The 20,708-nt window shown below is 38.7% G+C and overlaps 1 protein-coding gene across 18 annotated transcripts in view; it reads left to right on the top strand.

Moving 5' to 3' along the window:
• SGMS1 (sphingomyelin synthase 1) overlaps positions 1–20,708 on the top strand; it is a 264,875-nt gene that overhangs the window by 198,860 nt on the left and 45,307 nt on the right. The window contains exon 1 of one of the 18 annotated variants that reach the window (XM_064488183.1): positions 2,807–2,926. The exons of the other annotated variants lie outside the window; for them this stretch is intronic. The gene's annotated coding sequence lies outside the window, so the exon portion shown is untranslated. Of the gene's footprint in view, positions 1–2,806; positions 2,927–20,708 lie in introns of those variants that run through there. 18 annotated transcript variants of the gene reach the window in all.

Below are 20,708 nucleotides of genomic sequence, written 5' to 3'. Positions count from 1 at the left end.
CTCGTAGCCTGGAAATCTTTCTATTTTGAATGATCTTTGAGTTGCTTTAGAATGTGTTGTGAAATTGGAACGTGCCTTTTCCTTGATACTTGAACATTGTTGTGTCAAATGTTTGGGAAATTCACACCACCTCTGACGAGGTCTTGGAAGTGCCTGGAGAGGACCGTACTCTCGCTGGGTCCTGTTCCAGGGCAGGGTCCGGGCAGCAAGCACAATGTCTTTGGAGCTTTCTGATTCCTGACATCACCATCTCTCCCCCAGGACACTGTGATCCACCTCTCTCCACTGCCAGCCCAGATCCAGACTGTGACCATTGCCGCCTTTACCTTCGTGCACTGGTTACTTTTGTAACAGTAGAATTCATTTGAGCCTAAAATGTGAAATTTTCCTGGGGGTTAGAGATATTTGATCCAGTAGAGAAACCGTTTGGACATTCCTTCACCCCTGTAGGAATTTTGTACAAGCATCAAATTTCCCAGTTCCTTTTAAAATATCTAGATATGAGCATTCTATTGGCTTAAATTCCCCCAAGGGAATTGAGTTGATGCTTTATTCGGGAAATTTTTATAGTAGTAATCTAAAAATATGTGTATTTGTTTTTCCCAAAAATACTTTTTTTTTTCTTGCATCGGTTAGAATGGGTTTCCTGCTGAAGTGGCTGCCTGCTGCAGGTGTAGTTCATAAAACATGATTTATGCATTTGATTTATGGACATTGTACGTATATAAAGTACTAAATATTTTGAGTAAGAATTGAACATAATTTCAGTGCAGATATTGTACCATTGTTTATTATTCAAGGAATTCTTTGTATAAAGGTTAATCTAATTTTAATATGAAGTAGCTTTGGGAAAATTAAGGGAAAGCCAGCTAAAATCAGGGAGAATGTGTCTCATAGAAGATGTTAAACAATAGGCAGTACTATTTTCAAACTTTAAATTAGTCAAAATAGCTGGTAAATCAAATGTTGTCATACCAACGTTCTGGTTTTATCAAATAAATGAAACACACAGATCTGCAATAGTGCCTTAACCAATATGCAAATGGTGCAGCCAGAATAGTCGCTGAAGTGCTTGGAAACAGTTTTGTTTATAAAAACAAAAAGCTTCATACAAAATCTAATGAGAAACAGGGCTTGCTAGAGGTTTTATGTTTTGTGGACATAGCTAGACTGCGTTCACCAGGTCTGGTGAAGGGGCTGTGAAAGAGTGGTTCTGTGAGTGGCCGTGGGCCTCTGCACCCAGGTGAAATACGGGGAACCTTTTATTTGGGGGACCTGGTAATAGCTGTGGTGGGGGGATGGGGAGAAAGAGTGTCAGTCAGATCTTAGACTCTCACTGAGAAACTGCTCTCAGAGCCTGGTCTCAGCTTTAACAGTATTTGACGTGTGACCTTGGGTAAAGCACTTGCCTTTGATTTGACCCCAGTTGTGGAAGATTCAACTAGAATCTGATTTTCAGTTTGGGGTGTTTGAATTCCCCAGATATGATGTGGTGGGTCAAGAAGTGGGAAGTAACATGATAAACACATATTTCTTGAAGATTTGGGCAAAGACAATGGGTTTTGGATGAATTTTAACCCATTATTATATGATAGAGCAAAACATTTAAGGTAAACTAAATGTGAAAAATTATCTCCCTTACTGTATAGTCTCTCAGGCTTGTGGACCCAGACTTTTGGGTGGCTTTATGTACCTTCTCTCTGCCCACAGGAGTCTTGGGAGAAAACGTTCAGAATGATAGTTGATACCTTTGTCAGTTGCTGGATGACATCTTAAATCTTACTTCCCTCTTAGTTCATACCATTCTTCTTGCAAGAACTGATGGATCGTGGTCACCTTTCCTTGTCGGTAATAAAGTGTTTTTGTTTTGGTGTTGTCATGTGTGGTAGGTGACTTGGAACAGCACGTGCCCTGTGAGCGGAGTAATTCTGATTACGGTGAAAGAGATCATTTGTTTCCTTCATTCTGCTGTATCTGTTGGGTCTCTGCTCTATAGGGGGCACTGTTCCAGGCTTTTAATAAGTTCATTTTCTCTGTTTCAACTTTTAACTCTGTTGATATTTTGAGCAGATAATACAGTCACATGGTTCCAAGTTCAAATGATGAGAAAGGATGTACAGTGACAAGTGTCCTTCCCATTCTTGCCACCCATGTCCACTCCCTGGAGTCCATCAATACTGACTATTTATTTTGAAGCCTTCGAGTAATAGTTTATGTATATATTAGCAAATATGTATATATCTCCTTGCCTCCCTCTCTTTTAGACAGATGGTATTATACCATACCTTTAAACCTACTCCCTTGCGTTTTTCACTTAACAATTAGATTTGCATGTTTTTAAAGCTCTGAAGGATGTACACCAGACTGTTAGCGCTGGTTATCTCTGAAGAATAGGATTGAGGAAGCTCACTTGCCCACCCTTCCTTCTTATCAAACTTGAATGTATTTCTGCATCATTTGAATCTTCTATAAAGAGAATATATTGCTTTTATAATAAGGGGGAGGATGTCCCTTTTGAAGGAAGAACTACTGTAAGGTAAATACATTCATGCAAATCCATATAAATCAGAGATTTGGTCCTTCTAATAGCTCCTTAGGGCTTGGGGCCTCGGGGAGTGGGAACGGGAGTGGGGGGAGCGCTTTTTGACCTGGGAAAGGGAGCTCTCTGAAGGACTCTCTCAGTAATGTTTCCACACTTTTGTCTGTGTGGTTGAGGAGAGTAAAACTGTGTGGAACTTCCTTCTCTAGCTAATTGTGTTTATCCACACCTTTCCGAATAGGACTTATGTTCAGGAATTGTCTGTGTGGTCCCTGCAGGGCGAGAGGTGCTCAGAGTCTGGAAGGAAGTCTGTGTCCCCAGCTCAGGCTCCACGGGAAGCCAGCTGCTGTCTCCCAGCTGATGGAGCGCGGCGGGGGCCGTGGACAGGTTAGCCGGCAGCGGGCGGAGGAGGTGGAGAGTCTTGTGTTAGTTAGGGGCCTCCCCAGTGGTGGAACATTTGGACTCAGAACTTATGCTTCTGAAACCACAGGGAAAGAGAGAATTTCTCAGTAACAGGGCTTGTGGTAATGGTGCGCCTCATTTTAAGGAACCGAAAACACGTTCCATAATCTTCTGTTACCTTTAGCCCGTGGTTTGAAAGGGAGTGATGATGTCCCACTGACAGCACACTGCTCAGTGGTGGAGCAGACAGGCCTTGGAGCCAGCTGCTGGAGCCCTGCTCCACCCTGTGACCTTGAGTGCCTCCCCTCACTTCTGGGGCCTAGGTCCTCACCTGTCAGTAGAGATTCTTAACCCTTTTCATAGAACTGCTTTGATTCCAGCGAGCACATAGTATAAAAGCTTAGGTCCTAGTAAATTCTCAGTAATGTTAACTGGGAGGCTGAGCAGGAAAGTGAGAAAGCAACTAATGGGCCTTCCCTCTCACACGTGGGGCAGCAGTATGCCGAGAAAAGACTGTGGACTCTTGACCCTGCTCAGTTCTCTGCTTAAACTGCGCTCTGAAAATTTCAGTGCTCTTCAGAGTCATTTAGAGGTCACTTGAGCCAGTGGTCCTTGTCCTGGGCTGGGAGCCAGAGCATCCTTCTCTACCTGGCAGGTTGGTTTGTTCAGGGAATTGCATATGTATGTTATTTTAGCTCTGTGGTGTACAGGTTTCCACTTGGGCACTGAGAGAACTTAGGTGACTGTTCACTTCCCGGTCCCTAAGGTATGGGTGCTGGCCTAGTAATAATAGTGTCCTACAGAGGGCTGTTGTCACCCATATTGATTTTCTAGTTACTTCAACACTTAATGATGCTCTAATGCTTTTGTGACGAACATCTAAGCTCTATGAAGTAATGCAGTGTGCTCTGCAGTACAGAACACATTACTCTCGCATGTCTGTGCATGGCTTTCCAAAGCTGAGGTTAAATCCACAGAGGCTGTGGAGCAGTAATTAGCTTTATAATGCTTCATATGGTCTGATAAAGCAGTGTTTGGAATCCAGACCCCCCCAAGTTTTAAGTTTACTTTGCTTTCTGGTTCCTTTAGGGTTAGGTTTATATTTGAAAAGCAGGGATCTATTTTAACTACCGTGTGTTAGGTGTTCTAGAATTGCCTTTGTAGCTATCTCCATCCAAGTATAACAGCAGAGGCCAGCTGCAGAAGGAAACATTTTGATGTCCTATGTCACAGCCTAAAAATCCCTGCAGGAAATCCCAGCAAGCAGAAGGTAGTGATTTTACAAGAGAGAACAGACGAGGGAGAAGCCTCCGTGGCACATAGTGGGAAATTGGCTGGTGCATCACGTGGTTAGTAACATGTTAGAAACGAAGCACAAATGCCTTGTGTTCTCAAACTCTTCTTGCAGTACCAGTTTCTCCAATGGAAAGATGAGATGGAGTAAGACATGTGCTGTTGGCTCTTCCGTGCCTTCCTCCGTCGTTGGACATCCTTCCAGTATACTCCCAGGATGCTCCAGCTCACCATTTTTCTCAGATTCCTTTATCTTAAGTCATAGTGGTTATTTTGCAGAAAAATAGTAACTTAAAAAGTATTACTTAAAAAGTAATGGCACTGGTTGATTTCATGGAACATGCATGAATTCCAAGCCCTGAGTGCCTTACATGTATCGCTTCATGTCATCTTCTTAACAGCATTATAACAGCTTCATAACAGCTCTGCAGGTAGTTTCGTCTTTATTGGACACTGCGGAAACTGGAAAAGTTAAAAAACTTGTCCCTGGTCACATGGCAGAAACTGGCAAAACGGGCATTGGAACCCTAGTCTACCTGATTACAAAACTTCTGTTCTTAGTTTGGACTTTACAGTAACAATAGCTGCTGTTTGTTGAAGACTTACTGGGTTCTAGAACCACTGCTAACAAAAACAACTCTCTGAGGTTACCAGCTTCAGCAGAGATCACGGTTAGCATTACCCCTGATAAGACATGGACATCACATACCCCTTGATATGATGTACTGAGCAAGACACAACATCACTTCTGCCATATTCCTGTCAAAAATGCATAACTGCAATCTAATCATGAAAACATCTGAGAAACCCAAATTGAGAGACACTCTACAAAATTACTATTGTTCTTCAATAGTGTCAAGGTCATGAAAAGTAAAGAAAGATTGGGGAACTGCCATGTATTGGAGGAAATTAAGGAGATATAATAACTCAATGATTGTGGGAATAGAAAGAGGGCATTAGGGGAAAATTTGGTGAAACTCAAAAAAGATCTATTTCTTAATTAATAATATTGTAAGTTAATTTCCTGATTTTGATAACTGTTAATAATCTAAGTTGTTAACACAGGGGAAACTGGATGAAATATATACCTCAGTTTTCTGTACTACTATTGCAACTTTTCTGTAAATCTAAAATTATTTCAAAAGAAAAAGAAAAAATGTTTTAAGCCATCTGAGATTCATATTTTTTATTCTAATTTTAGAGATGAGGCAACTAGGTTCAGATGTTCCTAACCTAAGAGCATACCAATGGTAGTTATTATTAGTGAAAGAAAGAGGAAGAATTCTAACATAGTCTTGAATTTTCCAAAGCTCATTTTCCTGGCGACGCCTTAGGGCTGCCTCATGCCTGAATATGGGTGTTCAGAACATTAGCCCTGAGTACTCTGTCCCCATTAGACAGTCCTTGTACTGGGGGTGGGGGTGGTGGTGGGAGGGAATGTTTGTGCCTGTTGAAAAAAATACAATGCATATGTTTCATTAATATTATAAAATTATATATTTATATTTTGTGTGTGTATGTATGGAGAAATATTAATAGAGAATTTTATATTTAAGGCAATTTTTAAAAATCACATAAAGAGTTCAAATCAAAGTTAAGTAAATTTTTACCAACAAAAATGAAAACTATTCATTATAAAGCTGCTCTGATTTTTTTCAAATAATTTCTGTATGCTGCATCTCCAAATTGTAAATATCAGGCTTCTTTCTCTTCTTACTGCCCAGCTCTCTTAGACCTCTCTCTGTAAACGTCATTAGCACAGTTATACAAGTTCTTCCTGTTTGGTGCAATAGATACAAGGAAAAAACCATCTTTGTGTCTTATTAAAAGATGGATATTTTGAAAAAATGTGTAGATTGTTTTAAAACTTTAGGGTAAGGAGGAGAATGCAAGTTTGGAAAAAAAAAATCCTGTGTAAATTTTCAAACTTCTGACAAAATATAATTACAATGGAGATCTTTTTAAACTTTAAAAGAAAAAAAGATGTGGATCATTTGGCTCTGTTCAAGTCTAAATAACTTAATGATACATTCTGGACAATTCCTTGATGTAATAGAATTAGAATTGCAGCACAAAGGTCTAACGTGAGGTCACTTACTTTCTGAGCCTCCGTGTCCTCACCTATAAAATGGGTACAATAAACTTACCCAAAATTTTTGCTTAAAGAATTGGATAATTTTATAGTTTATAAAGTACTTTCAAATAAGAGATTTAAGCATTCATGTTTTTAAAGTTTTTTCCTTCCTTCTTAGTAAGAATCTATCGTGCTGTTGATTATAGCTCCTAAAGTTAATAACCTGCTTCCAAAGACTTTGACCTTTGTTATTTTGATTTAGTATGTGTTAAGTGTTTTACAGAAATGCAGAAAACAAGTTGCTCTTTGCCAAGGTATTGTATCAGCCAGCATACTGTGGTGCTATTTTTAATAGTCTGTAATTCCTGTGGCCTTTTGATAAAACCAGAAGCTCATAAAATGAAGCCCAGAGTGACAGGCCTAGGAAGTGTAGTTTTATAAGACCAGAGCTACTTCAAGGGGTGCTTTTCAGAGGAACTGTATCTCAGATCTAAATTTAGTCTGTCAGCTCGCCAGTTTCTCCTCTTAGTTTCTGATGATAATAGAGGACAGGGGTGTGTTTGGGGGGGTTTCCAAGGCGAGTGGGTGTAGAGAAGAAAAGTGTGTGTGTGTATATTCAGGGAAGACATCCACTTTTAAAACAGCTATTTATTTATTTATATTTATTTATTATACCCTTTTATTGATTAAAAAATGTATTCATTATAATAAATTTTGAACTGTGAGAAGATAAGTAGAATTATTAAGTCACCAGAGGTAACTATCATCAGTTTGATATGTAGACCTAAAATCTTACTTTCTGTGTACATATAATCTATGTACAATACAGTTATCACAAAACCATGATCATGTCATACATGTACTGAACAGAAACTTGCTTAAAATTGGCACTATAGAATAGCAATGCATTTTTCCACATCCTTGAAAGTTTTCCAGGAAGGTAAACTGTAATTGTGTGGAATTGCTCACAAGGGTACTGATTTGTTGGGTTGGTTTCCTCTTGTCGTACGTGTGGACTCTTCCCCTGAGACTGACTGATGCCGCCGGAAGCCCCCATGTCCAAAGTCAGTCAACTATAATCCCAGTTCTTAATTCCCATGTTTACTACCATGTACAAGTTACCTAATATAAAAGGTATATACGTGTGATCTATGTATAATCTAACAATCTAGTTTTATCTAATAGTCGTAACCTCAGCAGTACCAGAGAATTAAAAAGAGGAAGAGGAAGAGGAAGACGAAGCTGGGAGCAGGGGTGCCCCAAGTACCACTTTCTCCCTCATCAAACCTGGCAGCAGCAGGATGCCAACGTTTAGCCAGGGGGTTAGGATTTCATTCCTTCCTGAGCCGCCCTGTGTTCCCTTGCATGCTGCAGTTAAACCTCTGAAAGGTAGATGGGAAAGAAGCCAAGGGGCACAGACAGACAGACTCACGTAGACCGTATAGAGCTGCCCCGCCCCGCCCAAGCCCACCCATGACTCTCCTCAGCTCAGCAGCTGAGCATGGTTGGCTTTTTACCATTTTTAAAGTGCACAGTTTAGTGGTACTAAGTATATTCACTTTGTTGAACACCCATTACCACTCTCCATCTCCAGAACTTTTTTATCATCCCAAACTGAAGCTCTATCATTGTCTTTTAAACATTAAGATTAAGAACAAAAGTGGGTCCCTAGGACCAAAGCAATTTGATCTAAAGTAAACTGAAAATAGTGATAGAGGAAACTCACAAAAGGATTTTCCCCCACTGTCCCTTCTTTTTCCCCTTCTATTACTTTCTTAAAGACAGAAAGTTCCATCGTTGTGGGCAGCCCCACACTTCTACATAAGCAGAGCACGCAGAGTTCATTTGCTCTTGTTTGCACCTCAGTACCTTTCCTCAGAATGGCTTTTTCAGAACTCTGTTCTCAAACTGTTTTACATACTGTGGGAATCAGACAACAGTTTTTAAATTGCCAGTTATATTAATGTTTGTTAGTTTTTAAAAAATCACCAATACATTAAATATCTGTTTTCATGGATATTGTTGCCTAAGACAAGACAGTTTAAAGAAAGAAGGCAGAAAGTGAGCCAGTTTGGAGACTATTACATACATAACAATACAGGTGGTATAGGGAGCTGGTAAATTGGGATACAAATAAGTGAGTTTGGGAAGCAGGTTCTTAATGGTCCTTGAACAGGCCACACATCACTCCATTGCAGCCTCTGGCAGCAGAAGGAAGCCAGGTAGGCAGTGACCTGGAGATGTCCCTACAGATTCTGCTCGTGGGCTGGCGAGGAACTCAAGGGCCTGGAGAAACTGAGAAGGTCCCTGCCTCTTACTAGTCTGGATGCCCAGGGACATGCCCCAGACCTGAGCAGCCCCATCACTATACTGTGTGCTTCTGCTGGTCATGTTTGTACTGCTTGTACCATCAGAAAGGAAAGAGGATTAAAAAAAAGTCTGCATTCTAGAACCCTCTCTCTTTATTTCTTCAAATCCTGGATGGAAAGAAAAAGAAAAAGGTTTAGTTTGGTGACTGGGTAGGTCTTGGTTGGGGGTCTTTCTGAGGAATGCCCAGGCTGGGTGAGTCTGCTGTGAATTTTGTCACTTAAGCAAGCATCAGGGTCAGGACAAGTGCTGGGCTTGGCTCTAGGACAGAAGAGCAGTGCCTGCAGGGGGCTTTGGAAGACAGTGGGCTGCTCTCCCAATCCTTCTTCCCTTCTGTTTTGCTTTACTTTTTTCTTACCAGTAGTACCACTGCCGGCAAAGTTGGGGCAGGTCCAAAGCAATATGGGTTTCCAAAGGGGAAGGAGAAGGGGAGTAGAAATCCCAAGAAGATACGGCTGCAAGAAAAAGTGAATTTCATGACTGCCTGTCTTGGGCAGCTGTTCACAGATGCCCATTTATATTTTAAAAGACACACATAACTCAGGACTTGAGGATTCTTTGCTAATCGTTTTTTTCCCTTCCCTCTTCTTCTTTCTCCCGTTTTCCTCTTGCACTCTCTCTAATCTTTTTTTTTTTTAAGTGCAGACCGGTAATGTGATTATTGCATATAAATCATTTATAAATAAGTGGCATTCCCTCACCCACTCCAGTTCACCATCCCTGTTACCCCTTATCCTCTGTATTGTGTACACTTCCAGGCTTTTTATGCTCAGACATGTATGCACACACAGACAGCAAAATACATACTTCTGATTATATAGGCACCATGACCAGCTAAGCCATGGAGTCTGCCTCGAAGTATATACATTTTAAAATGAAAGTAATATGTGTTTCTCTATCACAGACACATTGATATCCATCCATAAACCTCATTCTTTGAAACGGCCTCATGGTATTCTTTTGTGAGGAGTTACCACATTTATTTCTCCAAACTACAATGAAGGATGTTTAGGTGCTTTTGGAAGTTCTGCTATATGAACAGGGCTGCAGTGAACATTTTTGAATGTATGTCTTGACTTAACTTGTTAATATTTCTGTATGCAAGTTTCTTAGAAATGGAATTTCTGGGACATAAAGAATGTTACAGGTTTTGGTAAATAATGTCACATTGCCTTACATAGAGGTTATGGCAGTCTTAATTAATTTTTATCCGATTGTTTTTACCTTTCTTGAATCAGCATACATTATTTGTATTTACCTCCTATTTCACACTTTCGGCACTTTTTGTTCCCTGTATCCTACCCTAGCGTGTTCTCTCTGCTGCTCTGCCTGGATTATGAATTATCATTGACAGGGATACATTAGTGCTTGAGTAGTAGGTGCTCAATACAATAATAAGCTTTAGCAACAAAACCTCCCCTTAATTATTTGGGAATAATAAAGTAACTCCACGTTCCATGCATTATTCTGCATTCTTGTGGACACTGGTTTGATGTTCCTTAATGATGAATAATAGCCCTGAGGTGGGAACTGAGATATTTATTAAGTTTAAGTGCTTGGATATGCTGAACACTAGTAATGATTAATTCCACTCATTCATTCGTTCATTCAGCAATTTATTAAGAGCCTGTTCTGTGCCAGGTGTTATACTAGCCCATTGAAGGTTTTAGACCTGACTATTTTTACTCAAGTATGGTGTATTTCTGAATAAAAGTTTCCGATTAGTGCACAAATAGTTCTTTGAGTGTTATGGGTCTTTTTCCTAATGGGATTGGCGCTCATGGATTGGATAGGGGCAGAGAGAGAGTGCCAGCAAAGAGCCTTTGCCAGAGCATATAGTAGGATGGAATTGCTGAAGAAGGCATGCAAGAGAGGTGGGTTTGGAGAAGAGTAGGAACTTGGTTTTTGGATCTAGTCAGGCAGGAACCATGGCGTATGTGTCCCTGTCTCACAGAATACCTGGGGCAATGCGTTATGCCTGGTAGGTGCTTAATAAATGTTTGGTTTTATCTGGATTCAGTGATTTGGCTTTTCTATGTATGTACAATTTTTAGTCCTTAGCTCTTTAGTGCTGGCTCTGTTTATGCCAAAAAGAAAAGCTCATTAGGAATATAAATGGAAGATAAATTTGAGCTGTGTCTTCCCTGAAGCTGATGTTCCTGTCGCCTGGCCACAGCACTTTGGTAATCTGCTCTCTGAATGCTGGCCATCAAGGTCCTTTAGTGAACAGGATCTGTATGATACATACTTAGCTCTATACAAAAAAAAAAACACCTTACTTTAGGAGTGAGGATCCTTTATTTTTATTTATTTATTTGTTTGTTTGTTTGTTTGTTTGTTTACTTATTTATTTATTTATTTATTTAATGGAGATACTGGGGATTGAACTCAGGACTTCATGCATGCTAAGCCTGCCACTCTACCAATGAGCTGTTACCCTCCCCTCACCCCACCGAGGATCTTTTGTTCTGTGCGTAGTTTGATTCCTCTAGCATAGGCGTGGAACATGATCACATATGGAATAGACACCCATAGGACTGCCACTGTTACTTTATGGTAAGAATGTAGTTTTCAGAAATAATTTAGAAAGTCATTTTTGGCATTTTTGGTGCTAAATTTTACCCCCCTGCCCACACATTGAGAGATTGAGAGATTGTTCTCCCCCGGGGTTAGTACATAATTGTTCTTCATCATTTTCCCGGTTTTGATCTTCATGACTGGTGTTTTGTTCTTTTACAAATGAAATCCATATTTTCCCTTGCTCCCTGTTTCTCTTTTATGCCAAAATAACTTATGACATTTGAAAGTTAAATTATTTGATCTCACAGTTTACATCTTTAGATCGTTTGACAAGATTTTGAAACACTTTTAATGAGCTATGCCACCTTTTCAGGTTATGATAACATCATGTTCTCGTTGTATGTGAAACTGACATTTTGTCAAACGATTGTGGTGTTAATGCGTACAAAATTTTGAAAAAATGAGTGTTACATGATCTGGGCATAAAAAAAATACACAACTCAGGACAGTGATTCTTGCAGTTCTATTTTAGTGATCAGGGCCTATTAGGTAATAAATAATTAGGGACATTATTCATTCTTGCTGCTGTGTTGCTCAGGTGTGCCTGTGTTCCCTTATTATTCCAACCAGAGTCTCAGCTGCTATTGCAGATTACTGAACAACTCATGTCATCAAGGATCTGGGAGTTATCATACCTTCAGAAGCTGCTGAGAAGCATCTGTAAGGTCTCATTATTTAAGCTGTATTTCTTCCTGTGACATTCTTAAAAATCTGATTAAACAAACTACCGAGGAGGATTTTGGTAACTTTGCAAAGTAGGAGGGCTTCATTTTAGGTAGAAAATGACTTATACAATTTGGAAAAAAAAAAAAAACCCAAGTATTTTTACTTTAATTCATTATTGTGTAAATACAAAACTATAAATTTTGTTTGAATACTTTTGGTTTTTATATTATAATAGTGGCTCTGCATTTTCTCTAAATTTGTTTATAGCAAAGAAGAGAAATTGAGGAACCTCTCTGAGGCCTCTCTTTAGACATAACAACCAGAATGCCGACTCCTTTTATATGTTTAAGAAATTAAGTTCCTACTGAGGCCAACAGAGCTCAATGTTATTTTTCTTCTTCTACTGAAGTAAGTCTAAAAGGAAGAAATGGTCTGATTAAAGAAAGTATGTTTTCCCATCTGAAAATCCTGGCTGTATTTCTTTTTAGGAGATTACTTATTTTTTTAATTAAATTTTTTGATGAAATGGTTTATAGATTCATTCTTTTTTTTTTTTACAGGTGGAAGTTTTAAAGAGAATAAATGAGTTTTATTGAGAATAAGCTGGTCAGCCTCACACTGTGATGAATCTGGGTTTTAGACCTATTTTTAGACGTCTGTTCTTAGAATCAAATATAGTCAACTCCCTTCCTTCTCCAGTATTTATTTTTTCATTCATGAGGCAGATATTTATATTGAGTGCCTACTGTGTGCTAGCTCCTAGGGACACAATGATGAAAAAACACAAGAGACCTTCCGTCATGGGGCTTCCACTCCAGTAGGGCAGAGGGACACTCAACAAGTAAGATGGTATGGGGAAGAGGATGATCACAGAAGGCTTCTGTGAAGAGATGACATAACAGTGGAGGCCTGAAAATTGAGTGGAAATCAATAGTAAGGAAAGAACAGAGTGAAAGTGTCCCAGGTAGCAGTAACAGCATTTTCAAAAGCCCTGAGGTGGTTAGGAACTAAAAATAGACCTGCACGGTTGACGTGTAGTGGACAGTGGAGGTACTTGACCATACGAAGGCAGGATGAGTCTTGTAAGCTGTGTAATAGTGAAATGTGGATTTTATGCTGAGGGCAGTGGGGAGCATTGCAGGATTTCAGAGATGGGCATCACACAGTTGAAGAAGTTCTCTTTGCCACCCTGTGGAGAATGCACGTGGTGTTGGGGTGGGATGGTAAGCACAGAAACATCACTGAGGAGGCTGTGGCAGTAATTCAAATGAAATGTGTTGGCTAAAACATGGTGGTTGCATGAAGTAAAGAGAAGCAAATTCATGATGAAGTTCAGAGGTGCAGTTGGCAGAATGGGGACCCTTGGTGACCCTGTTTTTTCTTTTTTTTTATTATGATTCTTTTTTTATCTTGGCCAACTCAGTAGCTGAAGAATGGCACCTTGCTATTGTTTTCATTTTTTAAATATATAATCATCTTTATTATATAATTCATGAATACATTAGAAGCTGACATGTATCTCTTTAATAAGATAAACAGGTTCTCATGGGCATTAGCTTTCCAAAAATCCAGTTTCCTTAAGAATGGTTTAAAAAAAAAAAAAAAAAGCCAAGTAATCTCTGAGCTTCCCAGATCACGAAACTATATTGTCTTAACAGACCTGCCCACACTCAAGTGTCTTACAAATTTCAATGGAATCTTTTTTTTTTTTTAATGGAAGTACTGGGGACTGAACCCAGGACCTTGTGCATGCTAAGCACACCTTTTACCACTGCCACTGAGCTATACACACCACCATCTTTTTTTTTTAACTTGTGAGATTTTTTTAAAACTTTTTCATGTGTGTATGTGATTGGCCTATTTGTAATCTTTGTTTGAAGTCTTTTTTCTTAACTGATTTTTAAGAGCTCTTTATATTTGTGATCTATGACATTAAAAAATATTTTGTCTGATATTTGTCTTTCATTTATGGAGTATTTTGACTGGTATTTTTATGGTTATTTGTTTAAAGCTACGTTTTATACACTGTCAAATTTGTGTTAATGTTAGAGATGTCATAAGTGCATATGAACTTGCATTGAGTTGAGAAGACACTTTATATGTGACTCATTTTGAACTTAGTTCACTATATCATAACATAGTGATAAAAGGTCAAGGCTTTTTAAGAGTAAAGAACTTATTTCACCTAATGCACAATAGCCTTAGCTCTGTTTGTTCAGATGTTTTAATTTTATCATGCCTGTAAAAAAGTTAACTCATTTTACAACTTATGTCATTTTGCATAATATTTTTACAAATCAACTGTCACCATTGATTTCGTTGCAAGGGTCTCATTTTGTTGTGTTAAGTTACAGTTGTAGAAGCCAGAAAATAAAGCTTAGTACATTTTTATATAAAGCAAGAATAAATATCTAAGTGATTGTCGTAGAGTTAGTGCTTCTGGTGAACTGTATGCCCTTTAATTGTGGGCTTTTGTACATCTTTGAGGTCCTACATCCTAGACATGGTCTTGTTTAGGTGAGATTGTAGGGTAACTCAGAGATGCAGTATGTCTGCCTGGAAAACTATGGAAATGACAGTGTTGCTAACTGTAGAGTCACCAGGTCCACATTAGAATCACATGGGTGTAGTGGAAGGAGCATCAGTGGATGGTTTAGGAAACAGGGGTTCTAGTCCTTGCAATTCCAACACCTAGTTGTATTGCTGGATCAGGATCTCTATTGGAAGATGTCTCCAAAATCCTTCACAGTTTGGGAAAGGTGCTGGGATGAGTATGTAATTTCATCAACTTTCTGCTGCCCCCTGGTGGTATTCTACCTTAGTCCAAAGCGAGAGCTGTAGTCCCTTTACAACCTGAGTTGTGCTTCATACTGACCATCTTGATGAATGAGGATCTTTCCCTTCTAGGCAGCTGAGCTTTGGTCCTCCTAACCATAGTTCAGTTGATAAAGAAGCTCAGTGAAGATGGGCCCTGGAAGTTTGGGAAATTATCAGATAGTTAGAACCAAGAAGTCCTGGTCAGTGGTAAGGAGAGAAAGTTGATGAGTTGATGGATATCCACTTTTAGGAGTTGGTATAGTTGCTGTCAGAAAAAAAATGCTTAATGCATCTTTTTTGAATGTGGAGATAAAGGTAGAGAAGACCTACACTTGCTTTCCCTGAAACCCAGTAGACCAGGGAAGGAGACTGGCAGGGGGGCCACTTATGGGAGAAGCGTGGAACATGGTGGGAACATGGATGATGCCTTTACGTCAAAGACTGCCCAAAGGATGCACATTTAGATGCCATCAATTTAGAATTTACCCCTTTAGATGATCTCTAGTCTGAAAATAGTTTAAACTCATCTAGCTATCAAAGTATTAGAAATTTATTTGGGGACATAAACTTGAACTTGATTTCTCCTATCTGGGCCTGTAACATTGCTAATTTTGAAATATGATGTCAGTCCACAGGGCCATGTTCCTTAAACCAACTTTCTTTTTACCTCAGTGAGTTAAATATGTTTTTATAAGTGTAGATTTAGAAAAGGTTTGGTAGACTTTTTCTCACAAAAAAGAAAAGCTTTAGTTTCCCAGCTAGTGGGGATTTCTAAGCCTCAGTAAACTATAAAAACTTATTTCAAGTTTAGATAAGATTTTTATATTTTATATTAGGCGAGAAATTTTGTTCTTTTCTTTCAGCCTGTTATTTATCTGTTACCAACACTAGGCAGTCCCCAATTTAAATATGAAAGATATACTTTAAATTAATTGTGTTTTATTGTTATGCTTGGCAATTAAGGATCCAAAGTCTTCCAAAGACCGTAGGTTATTTAAAGTGGTCATGCTTCTGAGTAAAATCATCAGCACACATCTAACTAAAATTTTCTAGCAACATCTGGGTAGCAGAAGCATTCTGGGAAAGAAGTAATTTAGAAACTGAAATATTAAACCTTTTAAAGGACATTTTGATGATGTATGAGGCAAGGGAAAAATGTACTTGAAATTGTAACTATGTTAGAAAAGTTGGAGAAATGGTTACTGTATAGTAAAACATGTCTAAATTTTATGGTGCTATTATTCTCATCATTTCTTTAGTATTAAAGAGGGACCATTGCCTATTACAGTAGTGTGGCTAAAAATATAATAAAAATTCTACTTTTAGATACTGCACAAAGGGAAAATAATCTCTTTTTCTCTACCTATCTTAGGTTCTCTGGCAGAGGCCCCATAAATTAAACTGACAAAAGATAGATTAAAAAGAGAAAAGCAAGCACATCTGTTAATGCTTATGGCGTATACACATGGGAGCATTAGCGATGCGTAACTCAAAGGGGTGGTAAGAATTTGGGTTTATATAACATCTCAACAAAAGAGCAATAAATTTGTAGAGTAGGGGCAAGACAAAAGAAGAAGGACTTTGAGCTTCTTGGGGCAGCAAATGTGAGAAGGCAAATATATGGGAAAACTAATGGTAGATAAAGGCTCATTTTACCAAGGTTTGTTTTGTAGATTCTTTCAGTGCCATCTCTGGGCTGGAAAGAGTCTTTAGGCTCTTAAAGTTGTCTCCAGTGATTAATTTCTGACCTTTCTGATAGAGCTGGGCGAGGGAATACTTTTACAAATCTTCATCCTACTTTGGGGCAAATAGGGAGAGAGCAGAGAGCTTCTCCTGTATCTGCTTCTGTTGTTGTTTGCAAGTTTGTGTGGCCAATCATCAGAGTTTGTAGCAGAGGAAGGTTTATCACACGGCCAAGCAAGGAGAACAGGGGCTTGTGCTCAAAATACCTGAATTCGCCAGTGGTTTTTGGGGAAGAGTTTTTCTAGACAAAATTTGGGGATGGTGCTGTGGGATGTGTAATCTTCCTCTGATGGGTTAGTGGTGTGATACCAGGGTAGTGTTTCAGGAATCGCAACCATCGGCCTTTCTGGTTCCTACCAGTCTAAGGTCCACGTGCTTGTACTCTCAGCCTGAAGTTATCATCCTCCACCTGGGTAGGGGCCCTAGTTCCTGTAGAAGAACTCAGAGATATGTATCAAATCGTTATGCACATCCCTCGAGGAGGAACCGGGACCCTGTCCCATCCTGCACTATTGTTTCTTTCTGCACCCCTCTATGCCCCTAATTAGTAATTGTTTGGATATGCCCTTTGGAGCTCAGGGAGGGTCTTAGAGGCTGAAAGAGAACCTCGCAGGGTCTTCTCTGGGTTTCAGTTCTTCTCACTTTCCTTCAGCTCAAAATAGTACTTATGCCAAAGAAGCATGTTCTGTTACCCTTCAATGTCTTTGTGCTTTAAGCCTGCAGTGTTACTTCTGGTCAGGGACAGAAATCCCAGTAAGGAAGGTCAAGGATGGAGACTGGAAGCTGTGGATTGAGCTGGGATGGAGGAAAGCATAGCCAGGATGGTGAAAAGCAAGCTAGAGCGTTCTTCAAGGTCTCTTTTCCCTTTTCCCTTTAAAAGATTAATTAATACAGAATAATAATAACTAACGTATTTTATATTTTTAGTCATCGTTCTTGGATGCTTAATGAACTCTTTCAGTATAGCAATTTGTGCCCCCTTGAGTTCTCAGAATTTTTCTTGAATGATTTCCTTGATTATAGTTTCCCTCTCTTTTTTTCTCTGCTCTTTCTTGAGCTCCTACTATTCACATATTGAACTTCCTAGATGATTTTTAACGTTCCTACCTTTTCTCTCAATTTTCCATCTTTCTGTCTTGTTCTACTTTATGAGAGGTTTTTTCCAACTTTGTTTTCTATTGAATTTTTCATATTTACCATGAATTTCTAAGGGCTTTCTTTTAAAAATTCTCTAAATTTTTTGGTACCTTCTTATCCTTGAGAATGTTAATAATAGTTTTTCTTAACATTATAATTTCCCTACTTAGTATATTCTTCCAAGTTCTGTTATTTTTTGTTTTAATCTCTGGCTTTTGTATTAGAGTTTCTTCAAATGGCTGTTAATTTTTTCTGTCCATTATATTTTAAAGAAGGCATTAAAAATGCTATTGAAAAGTGCTTTACATGAGGAGAACTGCTTATATAGATTTTAATGCAAGATGATCATTGCTCTTTTCTCTTAAAATGTCTGGGGTTCCCCTCCAAAAAATTGATCTGTTCATCTACCTGGAAATCTTCCTCCTGGCTCCCAGTATTCTGGGTGTCTTAGGAGGTAAAGGACTAGGGCAGGTCTGACTTAACTCTGTTTGCAACTTTTAGTTAGTCCCTTGTAGTTAGTATGATGCCCCTGCTTTCAACTATGTTCACATGCCCTGTTCTGGCAGCTCTCCATTTCCCTTTTCCAGACAGTAAACTTGCAGTCTTCTCTGTGTGGGGAGAGGGAGTTGTTAGCTGTGCAAAGTAGGAATCTGAAGGTAATTTCTTAAATGGTCTTTTAATCAATCCTATTTTTAGCTCCACCTTCACCCCCATTTTGCAAGGTACCTGTGCCACCAATTCCTCATCCTTTTAAGGCTTCTGTTACATAAATCAGATTGCTTTTCATGTTTCCTCTTTACTGGCTTAGGGTTCCATTTTCTTGGGTTTGCTGTCAGTTACTACTGGCCCATTTGCTAGCCAACATCCTAAATTGTGTTGCTGTTGTCTCCTCTTTTGTTCTCTTTGCCTTTCTTTTTTACTTTTTAATCCCTGTACTGTCATTTCAGGAGTTTTAAGAGGCAGTGGAAACTAATGCATATATGTTCATTTGGACATCTTTTAAAAATAAGATTCATCTTTTGATCTACTAGATTCTCTTTTCTACCCCTTTTCTCCCTGCAAAAAAGAATTGTATGGGTGCTAGATTACTTGAGTTTTGGGGGTTTCAAAAAACCTGTCAGTTACCTTTAAATATGTATACATTATATTTTTGCTGATTGCTCTATTACCTCCCTTTAAGCTTTTGCTAACTCTCCTTTCATCCTGAGGTATCAGCCCACTGCAGGCCAAGGAGAAAACCTAGGATTTTCTTGTAATTTCTTTAAACACATCTGTCTTTTCTCTTTTTTTCCCCTACCATGCCTTATTCTTTTATTACAGTTTCAGTTCTTTTATTTATTAGTGTACTCACTTTACCACCTCTTTAAACTTATTTTCTCAAGTTCATGGTTTGATAAACTTCTTGTTTGTCATGCCTGCCAGACCTCCCTCAGGGTGGATTATTTCCTCATGTGATTTATACTTTTCAATTGTTTGTTTATCCTTGGCTGGGATTCCTTTTTTCATGGGAAACCTGTGAACTCTTGCTGGTTGAAGAGACTCTAAGGGGGGATACTTTGCATTTACCTCTCTTTTGTGTTTGCATTAATTTCTTGAAGTTTCTCGAAAACAGGATAGCAAAGTATGACCTCATCCTTTTCGTAATAAGCCAATGACTTTTCTCATAGCCCTGGTTAACTTTCATGATAGATTCAGGGGGACTCACAATCTTTTTCTTCCAGCTGCAGAGCTCTAAATTGGAAAGATTTTAGTTCTTATTTTAAAAAAGAAGAATGGGGGAAAGGAATGGAATGTAGCGAGATGTGATGGAAATCAGAGCCTGTGTTAGCCTTTCCCAGGCTTCCTGGGGCAGATGAGATCACGACTGTGCACATCAGCTGGACGTGAGAGCAGATGGAATTTGGAAACATTGATTAGGTCCTTCGTTCTTGAGTGCTGCTGGAGTGAGTCTCTGTTCCAGGATTACAGATTAACTAGATGAATATTTTTAAAATAGCCCTGCTGGTTTCATACTTAGAGAGGCAGTTCATCAGTTGAGTGGGAATAGGACTCTCCAGAATTTTGGCAGTTGGGTTCTAAGAATGAAACTCCAGGGTTAAACTATAGTGATTAGTTGTCTTCAGAGTTACACAAAGTTTTCCTTACTGTAATGATGAAAAGGCGGAGATTTCTAATGGTCTTTTACATTTGGCACAGGCTGGATAGATGGAGACTGAAGAAAATCCCAATGTCTTTCTGATGGCTTGTTGCTGTTTTCTCTTGGGAATTATGGGAAATATCTGAGACCAGAATTTCTTTATACACTTAGGTTCAGATTTCAGCTTCATCTTTGTTGGTGGTTTGGCTCATATCCCAGCTCATATCCTGGGACCATTATGTTTTGGGAATATGACGGTTTTGGAACCTACTTATACACAGAGGGCCAAAGTTCCAGTTATTTAGAGAAATCTTCAAGCCCATTTCATATTTTTAAAGAAAGTGAGTGTAGGAAGCATCTATTTTTTAATTTTACAATGCAGCCTACATGTTTAAAAACATAGAATATGCTTGAAAGAAAAACAACCTTTTTCTTTTCTAAACACAAGTAATATGTCTTTATCAGAGAAGTTAGAAAATATAGGAAAAAATAAAGCAGAAATTTGTTTCATAATTTTATCACCCAAAGGTTCAAAGTTGATATACTCCTTCTAAACTTTTTTCATATGGATATTTGTGATATACATGTTTTTGCAAAAATGGTATCAGTCTCTTTTGTACCCCATTTGACAACTATATATATATATTATAAATATATGTAAAATATATAAATGCATATAAATATATATTTCAGTGTAAATATAGTCTAATCTTTAGTAGAGGCTTAGTATTCTGTTATATCATTTTGTATTTAAGTCTCAACTTTAGGTTGTTTCTAATTTTTGCCGTAATAAATGATTCTTTGAATGTTTTGGTTACTTAATGTTTGTATCCATCACAGAGTGACTCAGGGGGAGGCTCAGGGGATGGGAAAGGGCATGGACTCATCTCGCAGGTCGTCGGCCTCTCTAAGACACAGGTGAAATGGTCGTGTATTTCATGTTGTCAGAGAAC

The sequence above is a fragment of the Camelus dromedarius genome, chromosome 8 (assembly GCF_036321535.1).
Source record: "Camelus dromedarius isolate mCamDro1 chromosome 8, mCamDro1.pat, whole genome shotgun sequence".
Lineage (NCBI taxonomy): Eukaryota > Metazoa > Chordata > Mammalia > Artiodactyla > Camelidae > Camelus > Camelus dromedarius.
Note: the sequence above shows the minus strand (reverse complement) of the source record. Positions and strands in the feature narration are given on the sequence as shown.